Raw genomic sequence first — 26,454 nt, 5'->3', positions numbered from 1 at the left:
TACAGTAGCTATTGGTCAGTGCCTCAAAGCGTTAACCCCGTGGCACTAATGTGTTGTGCAATGTGTTGTGATGTGGAAAAGTAAAAAACAAACAAACAAACAAAAAATTAATCAATATACATTAACTAGTAATTCTGCACCCAAATAAAGACTAATAGTGGCCTACTTGATCCTCAAACCCAGAGACACACACTTAATACAGACAACAGGCCTACACCATTTTACTAATGAAAGAATAATCAATCTTTGGAGGAACAGCATTTAATTTTACAATACTCATGTAGCAATGTAAAAGTCTTTCACAAAAGTAACACTTATTACTAACTACTAAAACACTTATTTCAGTTCGATTTGTGGCCAGTGTCAGTGCCACACATAAGAGCTTTGCCTTTGAGCAATCAATCGCTGCCTTTGTCTTCTGTTAAAAACAATAACAGCAACAGCTGTAGCAACGTCTGAGATTGCTGTCCCATCACCATTGGAAGCACAAGACGCTTATGTCCATCTTCCTCAAAGTGAAGTCTCGCAGGACGGGAATTTAAAAGAATTATGGGAAATCGCGAGTCTAGACTTTACGAGAGTTATGGCTCACTCGCAAAACACCTTTCAGTGGAAACATCTGCAAATAGCAATTGTATTTCAAAGGAGGTTAAATCGAAAGCAACTGGACTTAGTTATTTGTCTAGGACAAATAACTAAGTCCAGTTGCTTTCGATTTAACCTTGTCCTAGACAAATAACTAAGTCCAGTTGCTTTCGATTTAACCTCCTTTGAAATACTATGACCTGGGCAAATGAGAATATGCACCGGCTTATAGCAATTGTACTTTTTTTTTCCCGAAATTTCAGAAATATCGCTTTTATTTTGCGAAAACCTGAAATGGAAATGCAGCTACTGATACAAAGCAGGATGAGCAGGTGAGATAAAACAGACTGTGAAATTATAAATATGTATATGTTTTATGAATAGGTGAGATGGATCTGTTTCAGTTATTCACTCCAGACTCTGCCTGGATGTTGAACAGGTATTCAACAGACAAATGTGGTAGTGTTTTCAGAGTCACAGTCCAAGGTCAGGTAGATTTTTTTTCCAGTCACACACGTCTGAATGAAATTCAAATTTCATCCAAATGTGCAAAAATGCTCAATGACATAAAGCCAAATTATGCACTGAATACTCTTATCTCGTCATTTTTGACAGCCCTGCTGACTGTTTGACTTTGAATGACAACTCTAAATTGACTTCCACCATTTTGCCATCAGTCGCTGCTGTTTCCTCAGGACAAAATGACAGTGCATGCACAGTGAACTGACCAGTCAAAATGCAGTTATTTTTTCCTCCTGCTAACATTTTTGTTTAATCAAGCAGCAACACAACAAAGATACCCAGGCTGAAGTTCAAAGCTCTGCTTCTTCCGTTAGATCCTCACTGATAAAACTGGGTCCAGTTTTTGTGGTGTCAGACTCTGTTTATATAGTTTTTCTGGATAAATGTCAACCCATGACCTTTTTTGTAATTTACTCTCCACAGAAGCCCGATGCAGCTCGGCTTGTTTACTTGCTGAGGTGGTTTTTACTGCTTTAATCCTTTTCAGCCCCCACCCCCCCATTCACTAGACTACACACTGATGCACACAAAATATAAATATACGGTAGTACAAAAACGATAGATTATTATATATATATATTTTTTTAATAAATTTCTTAAGACAAAACGTGATGAAAAGCAGGAGAAAAATACTTATGCTGTTTTTGTTTTCTGAACTGAGCCATTTCAAGTTTGTGTTTGGAGTTATCTTAAAAGTGTATAAAGTTATAGGAAAATAAAAATCCATTCTACACTTTCCCCTCTTTTGCCATGTTTCAAGTACAACTTCTAAACAAATTTGCAGAATGGACACAAGAAAAAAACAATTAATATTTAAATTTATATTTACATCCTGTGAACATTTGGGGCCCTAGTTGGTGGCGCAGCGCAGGTGGCGCAAGGTAGCGCAGCCGGTCTAATGCAAGTTTCGACCAGCGCAGCCGAGCGCAAAGTCAGATTGGAAGATTGGCAGATCGCGCTGCGCTGAGATAGGCGTGGCCGCGCAGCAGGGGGAGGCGTCACAGATTCAGCTTGGTGCAGTGGAAGTTTCGTCCGAAAATGTCCCGCCGAAGTTGCGCTGAAAGCTCGCCACCTCCAACCAGGTCTAGTCTCAGCGCAGCGCGGAGCGCAGCAGGTGCAGTGCAAGTTTGGCTGACTGACCTGCAGTGCACACACGTCACCAAGACCTCACAGGCAGATCTCCACAGTTCCAGACACATTTCAATGCAATAAATATCCACAATAACCACTATTTAATGCAACTAACGGAATCAACACGTGAATTTATATCTATATAGATTGTCCCGTCACATCTGACGTCAGATCAAAGCAGAGATCAAAGGCTGTCGGTGCGTAAAGGAAACTCCACCTGAATTAACACAGCAGGGACGAACTGGCACTGAAAAGCAGCTGTGGATGTCCCAAGCAGGACTGAGGGTGGATGACTGCATGTCGCTGCCGTGTTGAGATACCACTCTGCCCTTGTGATGATTGCTGTATTTATTTATTTACTTATTAATTCATAACCGCGTGCGACCGCATCACGCAGCCGTAATGAAAAACAAAACACAAATCATTATCTCTCTTAGTCCACCATAACAGCCTCGGTATCAGACAGTCAGTATATAGCCTACTACAGTATACTCAACATCTCTATCACAGAAAAAGAGAAAAAAAGAGACGGACAGAGAGAGAGAGAGAGGAGGACAGAGAGAGAGAGAGAGGGAGAGAGAGAGAGCTTGTCCTTTACGCTGATTTCATCCGCATGGTGTTTATGTTTATGTTGTGATTAGTGTAGCCTACACCTCTCATCTTATACACAGGGTTTGAATAAATGTGAGTTTCTTTATTAGTTTATTAGTTGTTGTTTCTTAGATTGCGTAGGGGTTCTCAGTGTATCAGATCAATCCTGGTTAAGTATATTAGTAAACTCATTGTTGGTCACTCTGAGCTCGGACCTCCGGGGAAACAGCTGTTTCCTCCGGGGAGAGGTTCGGCCTCTGGCGTCGCTGTTTCCTCCGTCCATGTCAAAGTATAAAATGACAAACTTGCAGCGCGCATCACCCGCCGCGCAGTTAAAGGTGAGGAGAGGAGCTCCTTTGATTGGTGAAGATCTGACTCGGCTGTGTCAAACCCACTCCACGCCTTTCTCTCCTCCTCCTGTCTCCCTTCCGCCCTCTCTCCTCCCTCTTTGCCGTTTGCGCCGGTGGGAGGGACGAGGGGAGGGATTGCGCTGGCGTAAGTCTGACTGCGCGGCTGACCAAACTTGCGAAATGGACCTGGGCCACACCCCGTTGGCGTGGCGAAGCTGCGCTGACGTTAGACTTCACCTGGTCGACGAAACTAGGGCCCTTGGAGTTGGACACATTGAAATAAATAGCTTGTGGTGCCAATTCTCTAGTTGTGAGGTATTAGTTTCATGAACCCAGCCAGACAATAAAAACGAATAAATAGGCTACATAGCAAAACATGGAAGTTTGGCTTTTATGTTTGTTTGTATTCATTTGAGCTTGAGTCACCAAATAATTGGAGAATAGCATTACGGTGGCCCTCCCTCCCTCAATAGCGTAGAAGCTTCAGTGGACTGTCTCTGCTGCACTCATATGATTATTAACATAACATTTCCACCTCATTCAAGTATGCAAAACATTTGATATTTCAACTTTTATTTGATGTGCAAATTGAAAATGCACATGAAAGCAAGTGGATGGAAATGCAGTTATTGTCAGTTTTATTTCCACTGTTACATGTAACACTTCTCTGCAGCCTCCTCAGCTTCCTTCTCATATTGCTCTCCACAGTGACCTTACAGTATAAAAGACATTTGTTTAATAAGACTCAATGATTGTGAATGTTGCAAACAGCCCACAAACTATTCGTTCAAAATAAGAAAGCTGCAGTCAAGCTTGCCCCTTACTGTCGTCCACAGGCAACAACAACAGCCAGCTTGCGTTTGGTTTTTCATAATTCCCCTCATTAGTTTGTAGACAGGAAGATGGACTGCTCCAGTTCACATTTAATGGCTGCACTGTACTGCATGCTCTGTGGCTAATGTTAACGAAGGACGGTGCAAAACGCCTTATAAACATACATGTACAGTACTTACAATAAATTCTACAGTCGCTGCAGATGCTGAAATGCTGCGGTTGCAGTTGCTGGGAGATTGTTGCTCAGTTTCCTCATGCAAATGTCAAACCAGCTGTTCAGATCTGTTGATTTAATTACAAGGCTAACGTACAATTACTGATCCCCCTTCATCATCTTTTATCCGGTAAGAGATTACATGACAAGTTTTCAGTTGCATGATCAAAAACAAAAGAGGAATAAATCAACATTTTCTGATTTGAAATGATCAGACAACATGTGGAGAGAAGCAGCCATTTGTTCCGTGTGGACATCGGAGAGGATGCAACAGTCTGGATAATCTGTGGACCAAAGAGGGTCATTTGAATGAGGTGTGAACAAAGGAAGCCACAGTTGTCTGAACCTGGGCACACACTCAAACACACTCTTCAAACCCTGTTCAATTTCCAAAGTGGTGATAAGCCTACTTTCCTAATGTCATGGCCACAAAATGGCTTTGTTGTACAGCGCATCTTTCTCAATGTGCTCCTGAATAGAAGCACGCCGGCTGGCCCAGTGGTGGGTTAACATGGTTGGTTTGGCTCACCATGTCGCCACCTGTTCAGGCAGCCAAGCATTCAGTCAAATGAGTCTCTGAGTGAGCAGCGCGTTGGGAATGAGCAACATTTGACTGAAGCACCCTTCACGCTAAAATCACATCGCAGGTGAGAGGTACTCTGACACATACTCACTTGTGTAGACACTTGTGGACGAATGTGCTTACAGTAAGTATGATTGCCTCTCTACCAGTGGACATGTGGTTCACTTATAATTGATGGAGAGAAGTCCTCTCAGTATATTAATCGTCTTTTAAAACACATTTGGAAGTGTTGCTCTCACCCAGCATGTATTTAATGAGTGCGTTGGGGTTGGCGTGTTGCTTAAGAACAGGTTACAATGAAGCTGATGAACACATTGGTGTTCACAAAACAAATTAACTTTTAAAAAACAACTCAAGGCTCATCTAATGCACCATATGACTGGGACTGTATTATTGGAATTAAAATTAGGATTATTATGATAGTAGTGACAGAAAATATATTACAAATGTAGGGTATTAATATATGATATATTAATTATGATGTTTTTGATATATTGTGGTAGTATGCATGTATAAATTGATGTGTGTGTGTGTGCGTGTGTACATGTGTATATATTGTTGTTGTTATTGTTGTTTTTAATATAAGTGTTTACTATATGTGAAGTGTATGACTGGAATGTATGCCTGTATGTACTGATGTCTGGGTATATCTCAGATGTTACACTGTACTTTATGTAACCTAATGGACCCCAGGAAGATTAGTGGTCGCCAAGGCGGCAGCTAATGGGGATCCATCTAATAAACATTTAAACATTGGTCACACCTGTGTCCCTATTTTTTACCTGCAGGGGGCCTAAATGCTAAATTAGAGGAGTACCTGGCCAGCACACAAGCTGTGCCTCAATTCAGGGCTGCATTCTGGGAAGAACATATATGTATAGCCTGAATGGGTTATGAAGGCTTTTTGTTCCACACATATAGGAAGATGGCTCACGCAGCGCTGCTGCCCAATGACACCGCGTCGGCACACAGCCGCCATCATCCATCGGTCCGATGGCGTGCTGTCGTCCACGGTTTGGGTTGTTATGACTGTCACAAATGCATTTTTGATACTGTATACTTAAAAGTATGAATCATTTTTCCATGAAAGTAACATTATGCAAACAGTTAAAGGTATAGCTACAACTTTTTCATCAAAACGATTTTCAAGAATAATAGGCCTACCCACATAACGTCTAGAGGGGTGCAGAATAAAAGTATCAATTTTACTGAAAAAAATAATATATATATATATATATATATATATATATATATATATATATATATATATATATATATATATATATATATATATATATATATGGCCAGAAGGAATTAAAGTTGTAGGTAACATCTTCATAGTAATAGCTATGCGGTCCAAATTTCACTGAGTTATGAATAATTTTTTAGTGCAGATGACCGGATCACCCACCTTACTGCGGCCAGAGTCAGAGCAAGTGGACCAACGCAATATGGCCGCCTGTGAGTTACATCTATGCGTAATCTGATCCACCCCCTTGCAGCGCACCGGTACATGAGACTGCCTAAGGAGGAGTACCCTCTGTGTTTTCGGACCTACCCCAAAGTGTGGCTCCCGTATCCTAGCAACCTTAACAGCTGCAGCTCATTCAGCTGATTACTCAACAGGCATTTCTCTGCAGACTACACCATTGCATTTACAAATTAATTCAATCAAAACACACACACACACACACACACACACACACACACACACACACACACACACACACACACACACACACACACACACACACACACACACACACACACAAGAACAAAGGATACGGAATAAAATGTTATTGGAATTATTTAAATTTACGCTTTGTCTACCACCGCCCAGCGTTGTGGTTATATGCGTTGTGGTTGGGCCGAAAGGTATCCAACAGCTGGATCCTACAGATTCATGAGAGGCTGCATTTGAAAAAGCCTTTGAAAGCAAATCTCAAATACAACCTCCAAAGGATGTGGCACCTGAGTTGAGAAACAAGTTCATTCACTAATGTGTTTATTTCTGAACTTCTTCAACAGCTGCTTATTGTTAATTTGCAGCAACCCAATATGCTCATATTGACTTTTTATGTGGTATAATTTTGTTGTTGGAGAGAGGCTGGCCCTGCCTGGGGTTCTGACCTGAAGCTTTAAATGTTTATTATTTTATAGTTCTCATATGATGTCTATGAGTCTATGAGGAGATGATAGGAGGAGTCTGGAGAGTAATACCAATGTGTGAACAGTCGGTTTTGTGTGTTATGTTTGGAAACCCTGAAGAAGTCAACTTGGCTGGTTAAACATTGATTTAAATAAAACTACATGCTATGATGTATGCAAATGTTGCGTGATGTGAAGAAGAACTTCCTCCACTCAACTTCTCTCTTTGTTTGAGAAATCCGTTTCTGATCAGCTCTATGATCTCTGTGTAGTTTATTGCCTTTAACCTATTACACACTTGAACTGTTCAACACCTTTCAGTTATACACGTACAGTACATGTCTCTGTGAACTGGCTTTGTTTTTCATTGTATCTGAACCTGTGAGTTTTTCAAGCACTCACTGTTACCTTACCTTTGTTGTTCAGTTCTTTTTTCCATCTTTCAATAGCAGATGCTCCAACTCCCCTGTCTTCTCTGGTGTTTCTAAGGTTGCTATTTATGTACAAGACAAATGATTGAATGACTCTAACACTGAAATATGCCGCATTTGTCCTCATCTAAACCTGTACCTTTGTGACCTCCTCATCACAATTTATTGCCCCTTGGCTCCGTCTCCGTCTTTTAAGTGACCCCATTAAATTGACAATGTCGAGGGTCAAGAGGTCATCGAATGTCCCGCTGCTGCTGGGGGCAGGCTGACATCATTGAAGAGGGACTCCGCCAAACAACAGGCATTTTCCCTTTAGCTGATTAAAATTGACAGCACACCTTTTCATTATGTGCAGCTCCTATAGAAGAGAAGGGTTTGATTACAAGGTGCTGGCCTATTTAATACTGTTCAGCTGACATCATGTGAAAGGGAAAAAGAGCTAGAAGAGACAAAAAGATAAATGAATAGCTCTCAATAAAATCTGTTGAATTACATTCATGTATCACCTACTGGAATAAAAGCAAAGCATATCGTTGATAGGCCTGAAAGGAATCAGCTGTTAACACAAGGAAACATTCAATGTGGATATAAAATGTCATTAGGACATGAGATGATTTGCTGTTTGGATGAAAATGCTAAGCAGCAGTGATGTATTGTGGAAATATTCAAGATACAGGAAGAAGACAATAATATTAAGATAATATTGTGTTAATAGTACTGATAAATGGCTTTACTGTCTTGGTCAATATAGCACAATATATATTTATCAAAACATCTATATTTGTGTCTCTTCAGCTCTTTTGCTTGGGGAAATAGTGTGCAGCACACAAGAAGTAATAGATTCCCCTCTTTTGTTTGAAATAAAGAGATAAAACACTGATTAATGAGTATGAGCAGCAAAATCCACGTGGCAGAACAAAGGAAAGAGTGTGCTGTGTGCAGAAATGTTTTCAACAAGAAAAGTGACCTCTCATACCACCAACAGATTGCTGACAGACAGACGACTGACAGATGGTCAGATGGTCTCGGGGATGTGCAACGGAAAGAAATCATCATAGTAATAAGCTACAAAGATGGTAAGACAGAAAAGAGGAAAAGAAGAGAAGGCAACAGAGGGATTAGAAATATTTTTCAGTTTTTTTTTTCTTTATTAATATTGACTGAACGCAAGAAACACACACCCAAAATTGGCTGAAAAAAGGTGGTAGAGCAGAGATGATCTGAGATAATTTTACTCAGTCAACAGTAGAGGGCACTATGAGCTTTTTGGTCAGTTTGCCCCACCAAACCCCCCCCCCCCCCCCCCCCCCAACACAAAATCCTGCAAGTGGACCAGCCCACTGCCTGGCCTGCTGTCGGTTGATGTTGGAGATTTAAACAAAGAGGGTTAATATCAATCAGTGTGTGTGTAAACACACTCATAACTCACTTGAGTAATGAAGCGGCAGTGAGTCAGCCTTTCTCCTGTATGGGGATAATGGTATGTGTGTGTGTGTGTGTGTGTGTGCTTGTGAAGGGGGAGGAATGTGAGAGACCGACATAGCCTACGATAAAAGTGTAGGCATGCTGAGAGCTACTGGATGCAAAGAAAGAGAGAAGAAATTGGCAAATGGCCGTATACAGATTTGTAAGTAGAGAGTTGCTGGATCTGAGTGTTGTTTTGTACCCTCTATAAATATTCACAGTGGGTGAAGCCTCAATAATAACAATAAATAAAAAAGTGATTCTCTGCTTCATTAACAGCCAACTTGGACTTTGAAGAAACTTTGCATTTTAAATCAGCTACAGCCCAAACATTTAGTTTGAGAAACACATTTCCCATCAGTGATCTCATGCTGAATTTCATAACAACATTTTAGAATGAATTCGACAGGCATTGAAAGAAAAACATAAAAAATGTAGAAAATGTTTATTCATAATTATGTAAAATATTAAGATAATTCTGTGAAAATTGAATGAATCCGATACATATCTCACATCTAATACAACATTTATGCAGCGTGTTTTCCTCTCAGCAGGTGTTCCTAACTTCACATGGATAAACCGAGATCAGCCAATCAGTATCCAGCACTGTGACTGACTCGACTTTAATGCATGCTCGGTTGTTTGGACATCTGTGAGTGTCTTTGGGCAGAAATCATACATTTTCTACTGTCAGATGAACATGTATGATTTCAGCCATAAGGCAAACAACAGTCAAATACAGGTAGAAATGTGTAATGTCACAAGCAACATCACTGACTGACTGTCACACAGCACGGATAGTTCATTGCCATGGAGACACTCGCCAGTTTCTAACACAAGCATCAAACACGGAAGGTGCAGGGGAGAGATTGTAAAGAGGAAAATATCATCATTTATGTGACTCACTAATGAGAGAGACCACAGCAGCCGAGCTGAACGGACATGGTGGAAGAGAGTGAGTGATTACTGCACTCAGTCACGTCTCTGTCTCTCCACTTACTGTCACTTAGGTGTAAATGTGGAACAAATTTGAGCAACTGAGAATATATAAGTAAGCTTCAGTTTTTAATTTAATTCCATAAATACCCTTTCAACTAAATCACTACTGCAAAATATTTTGAAGACCATTTGTATCACCCTGAGCCATGCCATATGTGAAAATAAAACCATTAAAACTTAATGATACAGGACCATTAGCAACAGACTTGAGCTATCAGCTTGTGAAACTACACACTGTATGCTCCTGTAGAAGCCATTAGTCAGTCTGAGTCCAATTTGTTGTGTTTTATTTATGAGTGTGCTTGTTAAACACTACACAGCCGGGTATCACCAAATGGCGTATGAATATCATACCAATTTCCCGATTCATTTTGCGTGTTATCATCACAGACTTCTTGCCTTTTTTTGTGTCATTTCATGCCACGTCATCGCTGCACTGGCTGACCCCTGACCTTTACTAGAACAGCATCGAATGACATGAAAAGCTCTAAAGACACCGCAGAAGTCTTTGAAAGTCACATGCTACTGTATACATAACTCCATGATACCATGCAGCACTACACTACCCATCAACTGCTAATTGAAGATACTGTAGTTGCCATAGTAACATTGAAAGTTGGCAGCTCGACCGTGATAAAGGTATAAGAAAAGCAAGCTACTAACCTTCACTGGGGATTGTCATCCACTGTTGTTCTACTGGCAGCCATGTTGTCTGTTTTTAGAGAAGGAAGTGAAAAAGTAATTTAAAACCATTAATCAATACACTGTTGCCCATAAAGTTGGAATGAAATGCTTTTTATTTATTTATTTTTATTTTTTTACCTCCTCTCAAGACAATGTAATTTATTCTTGATAGATAAGGTGTAGCTATATCTTCTCAAAACGTTATTGATCAATCTTGAACAATAGGATGGGGGACTTTGTTTCATTTTTTCAACCTTGGTCAGTTTAACAGAAACATATATTCAAGGGGATTTAATGCATACAAATGTCCAATGTTTCTCTTTCAAATGTCACTCATTCACTAATATTGACTCTGGCCACCCCTGACACGGATAGCAAATGTCTTGCCTTTTATAGCGCCAAACAGTTGTTAAGCATGAATTCGTTTCACCCTGGTAACTGGGGCTCAGTATGTAATCATTGCACCAGGTCAAAGGTGCTTTTTGATGTGTAGCCTATAAATAGGAATAAAAAGAGGAATGTGTCTGAAAACAAAATATTATGGGCAAGAGTGTATATGTCCAATGTATGTATTTTGTTCTGCCCTAAATATGTAATTTAATTCCAAAACCTGGCATTAAGAGGGTGGGCATGTTTCAGCTTTGTGGAGACTCATGGGAGTTTGAATTCATCTCCTTAGAGACATGATCCTTCGGGGGAGTAGATTTTCAACTGGAACAGATTATGTACTTTACAGTAGGCCTATATCCTATATGCATCTGTAATTCACCATCCAGCTTGTCATCAGCAAGAACATCCCACTGAACATTAGTCTCACCTTATTACATTAGGTAAATGGCATAAACATATTAGCCTATAAAGCCTATCATATCATAAAAGGATCTTGAGCAATATGAAGCAAATTCCTACAATCTCTAAGACAAAAATCAAAATGGGTGAAAGGAAAGAATATCAGATTTATACATACAGGCAGAGCTGTATTTTTGTAATTCACTGTGTAATCGCACAACTGATTAGGAAAATGCACATTACACACACGCGTCCAACACACCCGCCACTGTCATTTCTGACTCCTGGCTTGTGTGGGCAGGTGGATGTGTTGGGCATCCTGTTCATCTCACTGTACATTCAATTACAGTCGCCCACAAATTACTTCAAGAATACGAGCCAGCGTGAGCCGCCTGCCGCCTCCGCATGTGAACACACTCCTCCTCATGCCCCCATCTCGCTTTCATTCCCTTCCTCTTCTCCATCTCTTCTTTGACGTTTGCTAGACCGCTGGCTGTCTGGAGAGCAACTCGCTTTTGGTTTTCAGCGCTGATACTTTTTGATTTCACCAACAGAGTCGTGGTGTAAAATACATAAGCGGAGAAAACACCCTCATTCCAGTGACCTCGTGTCTTTAAACACCCACTGCTGACACGTGCTGATAAATCCTGTTCTTTTCTACCCTGTGCTGTTCGCTGTTCACACACACACACACACACACATGCACGCTCAGGCAGATTACATGCACGATGCATACTCAGATGCATGTGCGCACACATTTACATTCACCCCCCCACGAATACATGTACACACATTGCGAAACAAAAATTACACACACCTACTCTGCTCGCACGCAAGTGTGTTTGTCCAACACACACACACACACACTCACTCTCTCTCTCTCTCGACACAAAACGAGGTTGTTCTCAGCGTGTGTTCCCTCCATCTTTCCTGCTCCTTTTGTGCCTCTCCAGGGTATGCATGATAGCGACTGATGTAGCCAGCAATTTATACTGCTGAAGGAGGCGTATGAAAAATACAGATGATATCCCGCAAAGGGGGTTTCAAGAGTGGAGGGATGGTGGTTCTGAAGGCGATGAGAAATGGTGGGGGTGTGGGGAGAGCTGGATGTCCATAGTCTCATTCAACTAGTGTTTCAAGAGACATTTGCAGTCCACTTTTTTTGTAAAGAGAGCTGAGTTCTCCTTGTATTGGATTCAGTTAAAGTTGAAATGAACCATTCAGTGATTAAAGGTGGAGATGGAGTCAATGAAACACCATCAGCTCAAATGGCCCAGATCTGCTTCTGACCTCCCTGTGGAGGTAGAAAAAGAAAAGAAAACGTAATGCTTTTAATGTATTGCAACATCTCACATGTCTAAGTTGAGTTCATTGGATGTGCACATAACCCCTTGTACCAGCGCCCACTGGTTTGAACAACAAGCAGATAAACTGTCCTCCAGATGTTTCCCCTGGGTGGGCATGTCCTGGTGGTCTTGGTAGTGGTGATAATAGTCTCTTGCTGAGAACTTAAAACATTGTTGTGTTTATGAAACATGTGGTTACAATACGTCCTCTGGATGCCATTCTCTTCTTCTCATGCTAAACTGAGGATACCACAATGTCTTGCTATCACAAAGCTGTAGTTTGAAGAAGAGAACTAATGTTATAACCGGTTTTCCTCTATACTGCTTGTGGCAATAAGTAAACAGCTGGTACTGCTTACATTAGCTAATAGCAAAAACTTCCATACAGCACCTTTAAGGTTTGGTTACATTTATGGCTACTGTAGCTGTTGTCAAGGAGAGGTAATGGTTTGAGTTGTGACTGCATTAATGATAGGGGATTGTTGTTGTCGTGTTTACAATAATGAGCACATAGTGAGGGTAAATGAAAAGCTATGGTGGTAGTTAAAATAAATCTATGTTGATGGTCACAATGGAACAGCGAAGTGAACAGCACTCATCTGTGCTGGCTCTGTCTTTTGTTGTAGGCTGTTTCCATTGATCTTGGTAGTGGCTGTAGTCACACCACGGCCTTCCAGATGACTTCAATTAAAATACTGCACAGCACTAACATAGATTTTTACCTTCTCCATCTGGATGATTGGGATGAACATTTATTGACAGAAAAGGTTATCAACCTGGTCTAGCAATCAGAATTCATGCAGAAACACTACAATACTCATAATTGCTGCAGCACAAATTGAAACAGCCTGATTTCTTGTCATCTATAGGGTTATGTTCTTTTTTTTTAATGCAGCTGGAATGTTTCTTTTATTAAAAATCCTTGACTGGGAAAGACTCAAACTTTGCTGTTGTGCTTTAAAACAGGCTGTCATTACATTCATGATAAGTCCAGTTGGTGGAGTGCCCTGTTTATGGGTTCAAACACTCTGATAATGACTTATTTATTTGGGGCAGTGATCCAACACAATAATCTAGTAAAGAAATAATGCCTTAAATAAATGACCAATGTACTCTCTCTCTCTCTCTCTCTCTCTCTCTCTCTCTCTCTCTCTCTCTCTCTCTCTCTCTCTCTCTCTCTCTCTCTCTCTCTCTCTCTCTCTCTGCGTGTAGAAGTGATGTTAGGAAATGCCAGTGTATTGATTCTTTTGGATTTTACTGCATGGTTAGTTACTGTAAAGTACAACAGAATATGATTACACAATCTACTTTCCTTTTTTACCCTTTCACCACTTCAGTTATTAAAAACGAATGTGATACTGAGTGGTATATTTCAGCGGCAGCCTCCTGTTGGGAAGTACCCCAGGTGAGGAAGAACATTTAATGAAACACGGTGTGGTTAAATGGGAGCTTAGTTATAGCAGCTGCTTTTAGCAGACCTACTGTATAGCTATGAGCATCTCTGCATGAAAGTTTGTTTATTCCTGAAGGATTTAGCATCTGTTTTTATTGCTGCCACATGCCTAAGTTGTTAAGAGCTCCTCTTGTGAAGTGCTATTTCATCTCCTATGAGGAGTTTTTAATTCCAGTTAGTCCTTAAGATTTTAATCCAATAATATATATATTGAATTAAAACTTTGATTTCATACAATCTATATCCACATCCTTATCATAGGAAGTCGCCCATCACTAGATACAGATACAGACTGATTGGCCCAAATTTAGACAATTCACAGCAAAACAATGCATTCCTTTGCACCATCTGAGCTGTATTAACTTGTTGCTATTGCAGCTGTAGCTCCCATCCTAGTTGTACCTGAAGACTGGGACAGAAACCATCTGGTTCTTGATGCTGGGAGGACATGTTGGCCAGTCAGCTAGTCAACATTTTTTTTGCTGTAATATTTAACAGGACTTGCCTTTTCCCATCCTGCCAGGACTGAAGTCTTGGGGATTACTACATCTTCAATAGATGTAAGACATTGCCTTTTTATTATTAGTTTTTGAGTAATTTGCCAAATTTACATTTAAAAGAAAATGAAAGTCATGCAAATTTCTGACATGATGAAGAATTATCCCTGACTACAACCAGTCTGAAAAACTTACAATGTCAATTTCTTTTCATCTCCCCAGACACCCAGTAATTTTCTTTGGTAAAAGACATTATCATTTTAAGGCAATAGTGTGACCCATAGTTTCCTCTATCCTTGAAAAGTTTTCTCAGGAAAAACAGGCCCATTCAAATTTAAAAGAATAAAAGTGGAAAAGATGGAAATAGATCCTTGTGGGGAATGATTCTACAGAACCGGAATAGTCAAGAATATGAATACTGAATATCTACATGTATTTCACATAAGATACATAATTCAGAATCTGAATTAGATATGTTTTACTCATGTTATAATTTCATATACATTTTGGGTGATCTTCATTTACTTTATTTAATAATGTCTTCTTTTTTTTGTTGAAAAAGTTAATGCATTAAATGTTGGTAAATCTGGAAACCTTTGACAGCACTTCAGTGGCTGCCTGTTATTTCACTCTACACTGCAAACCTCAGCGCTGTGCAGAGGCAGATCCACTGAGAGGTAAAATGCTGCAGTACACTCTTCATTATAATCTACTACAAAGCCATTCCATTATTTACAATCAATACACAATTATCCCACAGGCAGGGGGAATATCTTGTTTATGTTCAATAATTTTTTTCTGTAATGGTTCCGGTTGACCTGTGGCTGGGCAGCAGAGAGAAGCGTGCAACAGATAAAGTGAAGGGTTGACTCACGCACAGGTGGCTCAGTGGCACAATGGGGACAGAGGGTTGTAGATATTATGAATAGAAGAATTTTTAAAAATGCAGTCCTCATTGGTATTATAGAACTGATGTAAAAATAATCTCAGAATCAAAGCTGATTAAAAATCAATACACATTTTGTGTGAAGAGCTGTGAGCTGTGGATGGCAAATATTTATCTATGAGCTAATTAATGGAGTAATTATACAATTTATGTATATGATTTAAAAGGGAAAATGACACCCAGTGAATCCAGATGACAAACATTTCCTTCCTCAGCAAGGAACAAGGTCAATTCATGGTTACAGAGGACCCTGTGTTGGATAGTTAAGTTTCATGTCTAAGTGGATCACTGTTTCCCTTTGTCTCTGGTTAGTGCAGTGGTAAGCTATCCAATATTCCCATAAGGCTTGAGGTCTTCCAGTGGTGGCTTCCAGTAGGGGAGAAAAAGCCCCCTGGGTATTAAACCCCACCCCCACCCTCTCTTCTCCATTTGCCTCCTAGTCTAAAAAAAGTCATCTCCCATTGCTTTATTGATTGGGACGCTCTAGGGAGGGCCGACTGTAACATTGGATACTGGGGATCTGCTTGTGGATTGTGTCTGCCTGTCAACTCTTTAAATTGCCACTGGGGCCAAACTAGCAACATCTCAGGTATTCAATATGTCAAATGCAGTTAAAGGCAGCAGGTGGGATTATCACTGAGAGGGTGAGTAACCAAAGCAGTACCCCATTTTAGGGGGGGGGGGGGACAAACAGGAAGTGGAGCAATTTGATTTCCATATTGATAGTTTTTGAAATGAGAAGCTGGGAATGGAAATTGATTCTATGCACCATGTTGAGCTCGGGTTTTGAGAGGCACACTTAGAGAGCTAAAATATATATTTTTTTATTCTGATTCCATATTACACCAGTAGTTTTCTTACTAGCTTCAGTCCTTCACGATGTTTCACTTTTCCTCTTTGGAGAGCGGTTCCCCTGAACATGTAATTTGACACTGGAATAATAACATGTTATAACCACAGAGACATTACCATTCCCCTGCTGTTCAGTGACTATGTCTCTGGTCCAAGACAAAGCGAGGGCAGACACAAATGCAAATACAAATGCAACCAGGAACCAATATGACGTGGGCCTGACAAGAGTAAAGTTATGAAACAAGATTACATTATTCTAATGTGGGCAGACAAAAGGGTAAGGAACAAGAATAAATGGAAATTCAGCTGAGTCAGAGGAACGCAGATAAATGCCAATGAGCCAGTGCAAAGACTTTTATTTTAATGAGATATGGGAGAGTATGATAGGATGAAATGGAAAGATCAATGTGACCAGGAAATGAATGATTACACACTGACTCAAACATTATAAAACAGTATATTTTTTGAAGTTTTATTGTAGTTTTCAGTGTTCATATGTTAAATGGGAGCTCATTGTGGACCATTCATTTATGTGCAAGTTTTCTGATAAAGTCAGTCACAGCAGCAGGACAAAAAATGTCTGTTGGAAACAATTTGAAATTCTTTAGTAAAAGTTGTTCTTACAAAAAAGAAAAAGAAAAGGGTTGTGATTTTTTTAGATGGAAAGCCCTTTATGATGCCAAAACTATTTGCTAACTCATTTATCTGTAATGAGTTGTGCTTCATGTTTATGTCCATGACCAAAGGGAAAAACACAAATGTATTACTCATAAAAGAAAGTTTTACTTACACTTTTTCCATTTGAAATGTTGCTCCTCAAACATTTCTCATATTATCTCTCCCACCACACTTCCTCTTTTTTCCCTCATATCTACAACATGTATATTCTCTTTCTGCTTTCTCAAACTGCCAGGGAAATAAAAAACAAAACAATATTTACCAAAACAGTTTCTTTTTTGTCTTCTGTTACTACTCACATTCAAAAAGCTGACTGACACATGTTTTACACATACATATTTGATACAATATCATATTATACAATTATGTTACATATCTTATATATTGTAGAATGTGGTAATGTGTATGTACAATGTTTTTTTTTTTAGTTATTTCGGTCCTGAGTTCCTCATCATTATCATTAGATGCTTTTTTGTCATGTCATGGTCTAATCCAATGGTCTTTTCAGTAACTAAAACTAAAATGGATGTGTAGAGCATAAATCCACTAACTGCTTATCCGTTGTGTTTGTGTTTTTCTGAGCTGTCTGAAAATGCCTTTTGTTTTTGAATTTGAAGTAGTTGAGGTTTATACAGCCACCTGAATGGACCATTGTTGTATAAGCAACATGTACTGACTGAAATTCTGGATCTAGATCTTTACCAGAGTACAATCAACCTCTCGGGTCAAGATAATTTCAGCCAAGTTTGTTTATTATATTTCGATAAATCTTGCCAAAACACACTTGGCCAAGACAGACTGTTTTCATGGCAGTGATAGCATCAACTAAAAATGAAGGAAAACATAGTGCACCTAAGCTTATTCAGTGATGAAGGTGGCGAATCCCACTATGGCAATCCATCCCTGTATATACACATCACTAATATCATGAGATGATCTGAATGCAGTGATCACATTTGTTAAATGTGAGCTAGTGAAGAGAAGATCCTCAAGCTGAAAGAAACACAAAAGGATTTATATCTGTGGTTGTCTCCCTGGACTAAGAGTCCAAACCCCTAGAACATTTTGTCTCTGACCCTCACGAGTCACGAGAAGTCCTTTCATCTGGAATTATTCATGTTCCCTCAAACAGAGCTGAAGCTTTAATCAAAATGCCTGCTGCCATTCGTGTTGTCGAGCTCTCTTGCACATAGCCTTCACAGCGGGGAGGGGAGGTCAATCGCTTCTGCCACCACTGTTCCCTCTGAGGAGCATTTCCACTGCATGGGTTGGCCATTAAAGCCATTTAAATCAGTGCTGGAAGAGTGGACGTGGCTTGCAGCTTGCCTCGATAACCCACAATGTAATGATTAATTCATCAGGATAGTGGTGCTCCTAAATCTGAGACAGAATGACTAGTGCTTGAGGAGTGATTAGGAACATCAGGAAACGCATTGTCACTCCCTTCTTAACCAAAAATTGGAGACTCCCCAAAGCTACATCCGCTTGAGTACTGACCAGTGCTAGAGGAATTTCATGGCACTAAGCACCATCCAGCATAGCTGTGTTGTTGTATGAATGGAATAACACCATACAGAAAGTGAACATGTGTTTTCATATGGATAAGTGGTACTGTACAAGTGGATGAATTGTTCCAAGTCTATTCAAACACCTGATCTATGCTATGACTATGAGTATGATTTAAAAGCTGTGTGAAAACTGGTTTAATCAGAGAGTATACAAAAACTCTCAGTGCCTGTAGCTCTAATGACTGTGTGATTGATGACTTTGGAGGTTGGTATTGTAATGTGCACAAAAATATGTCAATATAAATGATTTCCAACATGTTTTTTTTTTATACATGGCTCACTAGACTATACGTTGGTTAAAGACCCACTCCCGTGAAAATCGTGTTTTTTGAGCTTTTCACATGTTCCTGTGGCATTTTTCTTGTGTTAGAGCACATATCAGCAGAAAAGGAAGTGCAAAATTGCATTTCTGAGTTTTGCTGCCTTCAAACTGCTGTGAACCAATGGCAGACTCAAACTGGCAGTTTCAGGGAGATTGGAGCTGACGTGTCACAGCTCCAGGGGAGGGCACTAGTGCTACAAGCTCCCGCCCCTCTCTGCATCTTGCTCGGAGATGAAAACTTCACAGCTCGGTGTAGCTGTCAAAGTATAACAGGTATAGCTCACCTGGTAGAGCAGCTTACACGGTGAGCTAGGACTATGTTCCAGTCTGGGATCGAATCCCAGTATGGAGTTTTACGCTAAACGCGTTGAATCTGTAATTGTACAATATCTATCTATCTATCTATCTATCTATCTATCTATCTATCTATCTATCTATCTATCTATCTATCTATCTATCTATCTATCTATCTATCTATCTATCTATCTATCTATCTATCTATCTATATACATAGACCTGCATGAACACAGTCAGGTCAGAGATGGGTTTCCTTTTCATTTGTCCTCATGCATTACATGATCACATGCTTGCAGTTTTGCCATAAATGTTGTTGTTCCTATTTTGTACAAGAATGAGGTTTTGTTTCATTTTCATCTGAACATGGCTGGATGTAGGTGCTCCCTTGCGATGCCGGAGTATTTAATGTTAACCTTTAGTAATGACCTTTAATCTAATATGGAGGCCCTGCTCCAGCTCAATAAACCAGAGGACATTGGAGTGTATTATCAAATTTCTTCTGATAAAACATCCTTATGACCGACTCAATGACAGGGCGTCTCTCTGTCTGCTTTTTGTTGTGCTTGTCATAAATTCCTGCACAACATAAGTGTATAATATTGTATTATATTGAATTATATGTTTTCTACTTTTTGTAAGCATCACTGTACAAACTCTCTTGCCTCCTTTCATTGGGGTTAAAGCTAAAGTTGGTAAGTTGACGAAAGTCGATACACCGTCAGGTCCCTTTCCGAACCTCTTCCAAGCCAAATACGATTACAGGCTGTAGGTGGAGCCAGAGTAGTTGGATGTGGTCCTAAATTACCCATGTAATGTCCCACAGTACTATCAGAAAATAGTGACAGTGACAGTTCCAGCAAACATAACTGAATAATTGTTACCAACTGAAGCTTTAAGAGGTCACAGAGTGACGTAATGAGCTGGACCTGGGTTTCTGAATGAATGTGTTCTTCTGAAAATCTAATAATCAAAGTTGATGTAATTAGTGTCACTGTCTACAAGTTGTAGCAAATGTCCACACACTAGCAACAATAATTTGTAATTTCAATCAAACTACACCTACGATGTCAGCAGTCACCTTTATCCATGCATCTTGTTCTTTACAAATCACTGTGAGCAAACAGACACATTGTAAAAGATGGGCAAACCTGCTGCTGCAGACATCAGCAATTTGAAGGAAACTGAAGTTTACATGTTGTCTAAAGCTTCAGAACTTCAACATTCAGATTGTTTGCAGATTAACTCAACTTCAAGTTTTACACTCAGATGTGTGGCAACAAGACCAGGATGTTCGCCATCAAGAGGCATTGACCTATAGAGAAAATAAAAGTTCAGTCACCTTTTTGTTTGTAACATACAGTTAGTCATGCTTGGCAACTACCATGTTCAGAGCTGTACTCACCAAATGAATAAATGCAAGGAGTGCTTTTGCATTGTTTTAGATGTTGAAATCACTGAGTAATAACTCTGCTTATAACCTAATTCTCTTTCTCACTGACACTTTATAATCTGTTTTTTTCAACTTATCACTGCCTTGCACAAAAGTAAGTAAGGCTTCACCTGTGAAACAAAAGACATGTTGTGCTTTTCCCCCCATATTCACTTTGTGGATTTTTAAGCTTTTTGGGGAGCGAACAAGCAACATTTGAGCCTTTAGATACCGGTAAGTCTTTCAGCCTTTCCTCCAACACCTTTGTGACATTCTTAAGTGTGTTTCAGAAGCGTCTCACTCATCTTTGAGGCATCTTTGCGGGATGACTTACCGTGAAACACCAGCGTCATTTCATTTCACGTCTGAACAAATTCTGATACTGAATCTTAAGCTGACACAATATAGTGGTGTAGATTCAGATAAGACTTCGCAACATGATGCACTGGAGTATTATACCACACCGATGCCTGCTAATCCCACCTGTCACTGTTAAGGTCCCATTTATTATCACACCTTCCAGCTCCTCTCTCCTCCCCTGCTGATGTGAAGGATCTAAATCTTATTCATGTCTTTTCACACCCAATTAACTCATGGAGGAAGAATGTGCCCTGTTGACCATGCTATGCTACCCTGAGATATTTCCTACATCACTGCCGCATGACAAGAATAGAACTGTTGCCAACTGCAGTTACCCTGGCAGTCCTTGCCAACCCGCAGTAAACAATGACACCACCTTCTGTACAGAATAGATCCTGAACAGTGCAGCCATATCCCATTTATATCGTCATTTTATTCCAAAGCACATACTGCAAATGCATACTAAACATTGACAACATGCACCAAACATTAAAGCACATTATTGTTAGTGCACTTACATTACCATACAGAACTAACATCTGTGTAGTCAGTCTGGGCAAAATGTGAACACAGAGCAGCCACTAAATGTCATATAATCAAAAATAGAGGCATTCTTATAGATAATGGGCCAGAAACAACATTACCTCCACCTTCTCATCTGATATTTCTGCAAGTATACAGTGAACCATTGGTTGCCTATAATCCTCTTTTTCTGTGCCACATAATTGCAAACACAACATACACATAAACACGGACAGCAAATCTGTGCATAATCCATCCCTGACAATGCAAGCATGCTCTGTCAACATCATGCATCACATGTTTATTTTTGAGCACACAATGTTGAAGCTGATTACAATAAAAGTATGTTTTTTATCTTATTGATTTAACAGAAATACACAATACAGACCTGACTCAAAGGAAGGGATGTATTAGCTTTGGCAGAATTGCCCGTATACCTTTATGGATTGGAAGCTACAGTGGTTTGATATTGGAAAGTATTGAGACACATTGGGGATAGTTGGTCTGAGAAAAGACTTTATTCAGACAAGAGTTAAGACTAGTTTTGCTTTCCACCACAAGCAACAGCTCTTAGCAAGTGACGTTTGATGTCAAACTACCAACGCTGCTTCGAGACATGTGAGTAAACAGCAGTTTTTTTTTCTTGTAAGTTTTTTTTTCAGGGCTTTTTGCCTTCAATTACAGTAACAGGACAATAGAGATAGACAGGAAATGGGGAGGCAGAGAGATGGGGAATGACATGCACCGAAGGGCACACTACAGTATGTATATGGGACCTCTGCACAACCCAGTGAGCTATATGATGCCCCAACAGTAGTTAAGTATATTATAGTAAAACCTACTGTACATAGCTCCTTTATCCATGAGCCCATTGAACTCCCATTTTTCAGACCCCATGAAGATAGCAGTAAAACAACTCCTCAAATGTAAACACACCATCTCCTCATCTGTTATTAGGCTACCGTCAGTGGGATATTTCAAACACATGGGGTTGAAGTAATAGATCTGTGTAGCTATTAGCTAATCCCTTCTCAGTTTATCACACTATACTGTAGTCAACTGGCTGTACTGTACCTGCAATATTTCATGTGTGGTGGTGGGGGTTGCTTTGATGGGTGCTCGAGCACCGTCGATGCCAGTCGAGTGTCGTTTTAGAAACTACACAAAGAAGACAGAGCCATCTGTATTCCTAATGTGCTTCACATACAATATGAGTGAGCAATGCACAGAGCAGGAAAGTAATGCCTTTCCTACTGCCTTTCGCTTGTTCAGCTGTTTTTACGTGTGACCAATTGAGGCAGATGAATAAAGACTGGTTTTCATTTGTGTGTGTATGTGTGTGTGTGAGAGAGAGAGAGTGTGAGAGAGGGTTGTACAATAAGTACACAACCATTTCATCAGTGGAGATGATTCAGTCATTCGCCTTATAGATTCTATGTTACTAAGACAGAGTAGATCACAGCAAGCTGACAGTTCCTTTCAGACGTTATTGAAAAATGTTTCCAAATAACTGAAATATAGTATATAGATGTACACAAACTATTTGAATATGGTGCAAATGATAAAAAACAATTAAATGGCAGAAATGTAAGTGAGGATATAGTACGAGCCACTTTTTCCCTGTGTTCCCCATAGAATTAGACTTGTCTTAATGTCTCATCATTTTTACACAATAGTCCTACACAACATTTGTTGTGCATCTGCTTCATTCTAAATTGCAATGTATTTGTTGTGTACTGTTACGGATTCAAAGCCTTGGCATCTTGAAATCCATAAAAAGAAGAAAACAGAAAAGTGAAATCAATGTCAGTTTTCACCACAAGAACACATAAAAATAAAGTTATTTAACACAAGTGCAATCAAAGACATACAGTAGCAATGGGCAAAATCATTATTTCAGAATGATGTAGTACACACCGATCAACCACAGCATTGAAGCTGGTCACTGGTGGCTGAGTGATGTTCATTAAGTGCTATAAACCCAGCATCGCCCCCAGAGTTGTTTCATGCTATTTCACTGCGCTGTTAGGCAGGCAAAATAAGAAGTGATTTAAAACAGTGGTCTCATATATCCCTCTCTTTGACTAAACAAAGTCAAGACTGTATTTTGAATCAATAGTTGTGTCAACAACACATTGTCCATGATAACATCACAAGCACCTGTAGAAGTAAAAGGAGAAAAGAGGCTCTTCTCCTTTCTCCTCTAACAAGGGAGGAAAATCAATTACTTAAAAATCATCACTTCAAATTGCACAATTTAAAAAAAAAGAAAAAAAAAGTTTTAAGTTTCTCTCTGTGTCCATGAGACAATTTCCACTCAGTTTAGTCCTGTAGCCTCCGCCCGGAAGCACGAGATTGTTTTTCTGTTACAGAAATGTTGCTGATTGTACCACTCATCATTAATCAATGTTTCATAAATTGCATATATTGTGTTTGTTTTGCACTGTCTATAGACTGCATCTCCATTGACAACTTTAAGCATCCATGCACATATGTGAGCAGACAGGGACAAATTTTGCATAATCTGCTTTTGATTTGTTAATTTTCTCCTTTCTGCCTCAATCTTTCGGCCCCTCAATCTTGTGAATCCCAGACTCAAGCGCCCAGTCCTTGAAATTCCAAAGACTACCCTTTATATTGATTCATTCTAGCTCTGGAAATTACAAACACAAAGAACTTCAATTAAATGAATTCATGTTACATTATGGCTGGCCTTTGTTTCATTTTCATTCATTTATTAATTTATTTCATAGGGACAGTGCACCACTAATCAACAGAGTTAAAAGAAAAACTGTAAGTGGGCCAGAGTTAGGCTAAGGCTGAACAAGGCTTAATTCAATGAGGGCTTGAATTTGTTTGATATAATTGCACAGTGTAATGGATTGGACACCACCACCACCACCACACTACTGACACCTCAAATATATCTGTAATGCAGATTTTAAATCTACTGATAATGCTGAATAGAGAGAGAGAGTTAAATGAGCAGGAAACAGCCTCTCAGGGCACTACGCCTGGTGACAGTGACCATTCAACTTCATTAGGCTTTATCGACACATTTGTCCGAAACTTAATCTCTAAGCAACAGCAGCACTACTTGGCCTTTTAGATTGTGTCGATGCGATTTCATGCCTGGTCTCCTCCAGCAACACCATGGAAAGCCACAAAGAACTAGCACCATACAGAAGTACCTCAGTCAATGTTTTCTAAAGTGTAATTTCTCTCTATTGGCCCTGACAACCTGGACATCGGAGATAAAGAGCTCTTCTTTTTTTGCAGGGACACTATGTAAAGCACATCCTTGCAGCAATGAAATTCACTTTTCCTGGCACAACAAGGACTATTGTGCCATTTTGGAAATTTGGTGACTGGTCATGACCACATTCTTTTCTCCATCTGTAGAAATTTCAGAAGAAGTGGCTGCCATACTGCTGTTGTGCAGACCATGACGAGAACCACCATCCATTGTAGTATGTGCTTATAGATTTAAGGTGATCATAGTAAACCAGAATTACCTCTTGAATCATGGTAAAAAACACACATTTACAAGGTTACAGTGACCTCAACCTTTGACAAAGGTCTGAGCAGTTAATCAAACATTTATATCAAATTTGTTGCAATTCCCTCAAGGCATTGCTGAGATGTTGTGTTCACAAGGTCAAAAGGTCACAGTGACTTTGACCTTCATCCTTTGACCAATAAAACCCAGCTCAGTTCATTATTGAGATTGAGAACATTTGTACCAAATTCCTAGAAATTCCCTCAGGCGATATTGTGTTGTTGAGAATGAGAGTTCAGAGACCAACAACCATCATACATTGTAAATTAATTAAAATTTCTTCATAGTCCATGTTGATTGTCAGGTACTTCCAAAGCTTGAATGTTCTAAACTTCCAACTTTTTCATCAGTACCAAAGGATATATCTAGTTCTTTGATAAAGTTGTGCATTGTAGCTGAAAGCCTTAATAAAAATATGAACTGCAAAGTTAACTACAGTACAGCCTGTGAGTACTTCAGTAAGAACTATCCAATTACCACATTTACTTTCTATAACCTGCAAGGCTAACAATAGGTCGAAGCGAACGTCACAGATGTTTTCTTCCTTCTCTTTCTTTTTTCATAAGAGTCTTAAGCTTTAGTCAAGTCACTTTCTGACAGGAGCTATGACTTGATTTCTTCTGTAAAGCTACATTATACAAGCTGACAATAGAACTGGATTCCTAAGAATGGTCATAAATATTATAAATGTACGATTTAAGACTAGGCTATTGCACACAAAAAGTGGAAGTATGTTTACATACTTATGACCAATTTAATTCAAGTTTACCTGTTCAATGAGTTGGATGGAAACAATTTAGAAGATGGTGAACATGCGCAATCGCCTTCAGAGAAATCACTGCACTGGTTTGTAATTGGTCAAGTGTGCCAATTAACCACCGTCAGAATAGAAATCTTAGACTTGACTGCAGAATGATCAAAGCCGCCACAGTCTCCAGTGTTTCCTCCACACACAGCTTTTCCAAAGAGACTTGTTTTTCAACTTTCATCTGTCAATTCAGATCTTATTCTTTACTCTGCTTTCAACTGTCACGGATCAAACAACAATGAAAATCACAACACTGTATTTATCAGAGGAGCCTTCATCGCATAAATAATGATGTTACTGCGGCAATAATTAATACTGTTCACACCTTATGATCTGCAGCATGTCTGCAACAGAATGTAGCTGCGTTAGTATTTTTAGATTGATGGGGCTATGTACTCATAAAATATGCAAAGAGCTGCACTGTATTCACACTGTTACAATCAGATTTGTACAGTAGTAAATTGTAGTAAGTCATAAATTAAGGTCAAATTA

This window comes from Trachurus trachurus, assembly GCF_905171665.1.
Source record: "Trachurus trachurus genome assembly, chromosome: 4".
Classification (NCBI taxonomy): domain Eukaryota; kingdom Metazoa; phylum Chordata; class Actinopteri; order Carangiformes; family Carangidae; genus Trachurus; species Trachurus trachurus.
The sequence above is the reverse complement of the archived record's forward strand: the minus strand, read 5'-3'. Positions refer to the sequence as shown.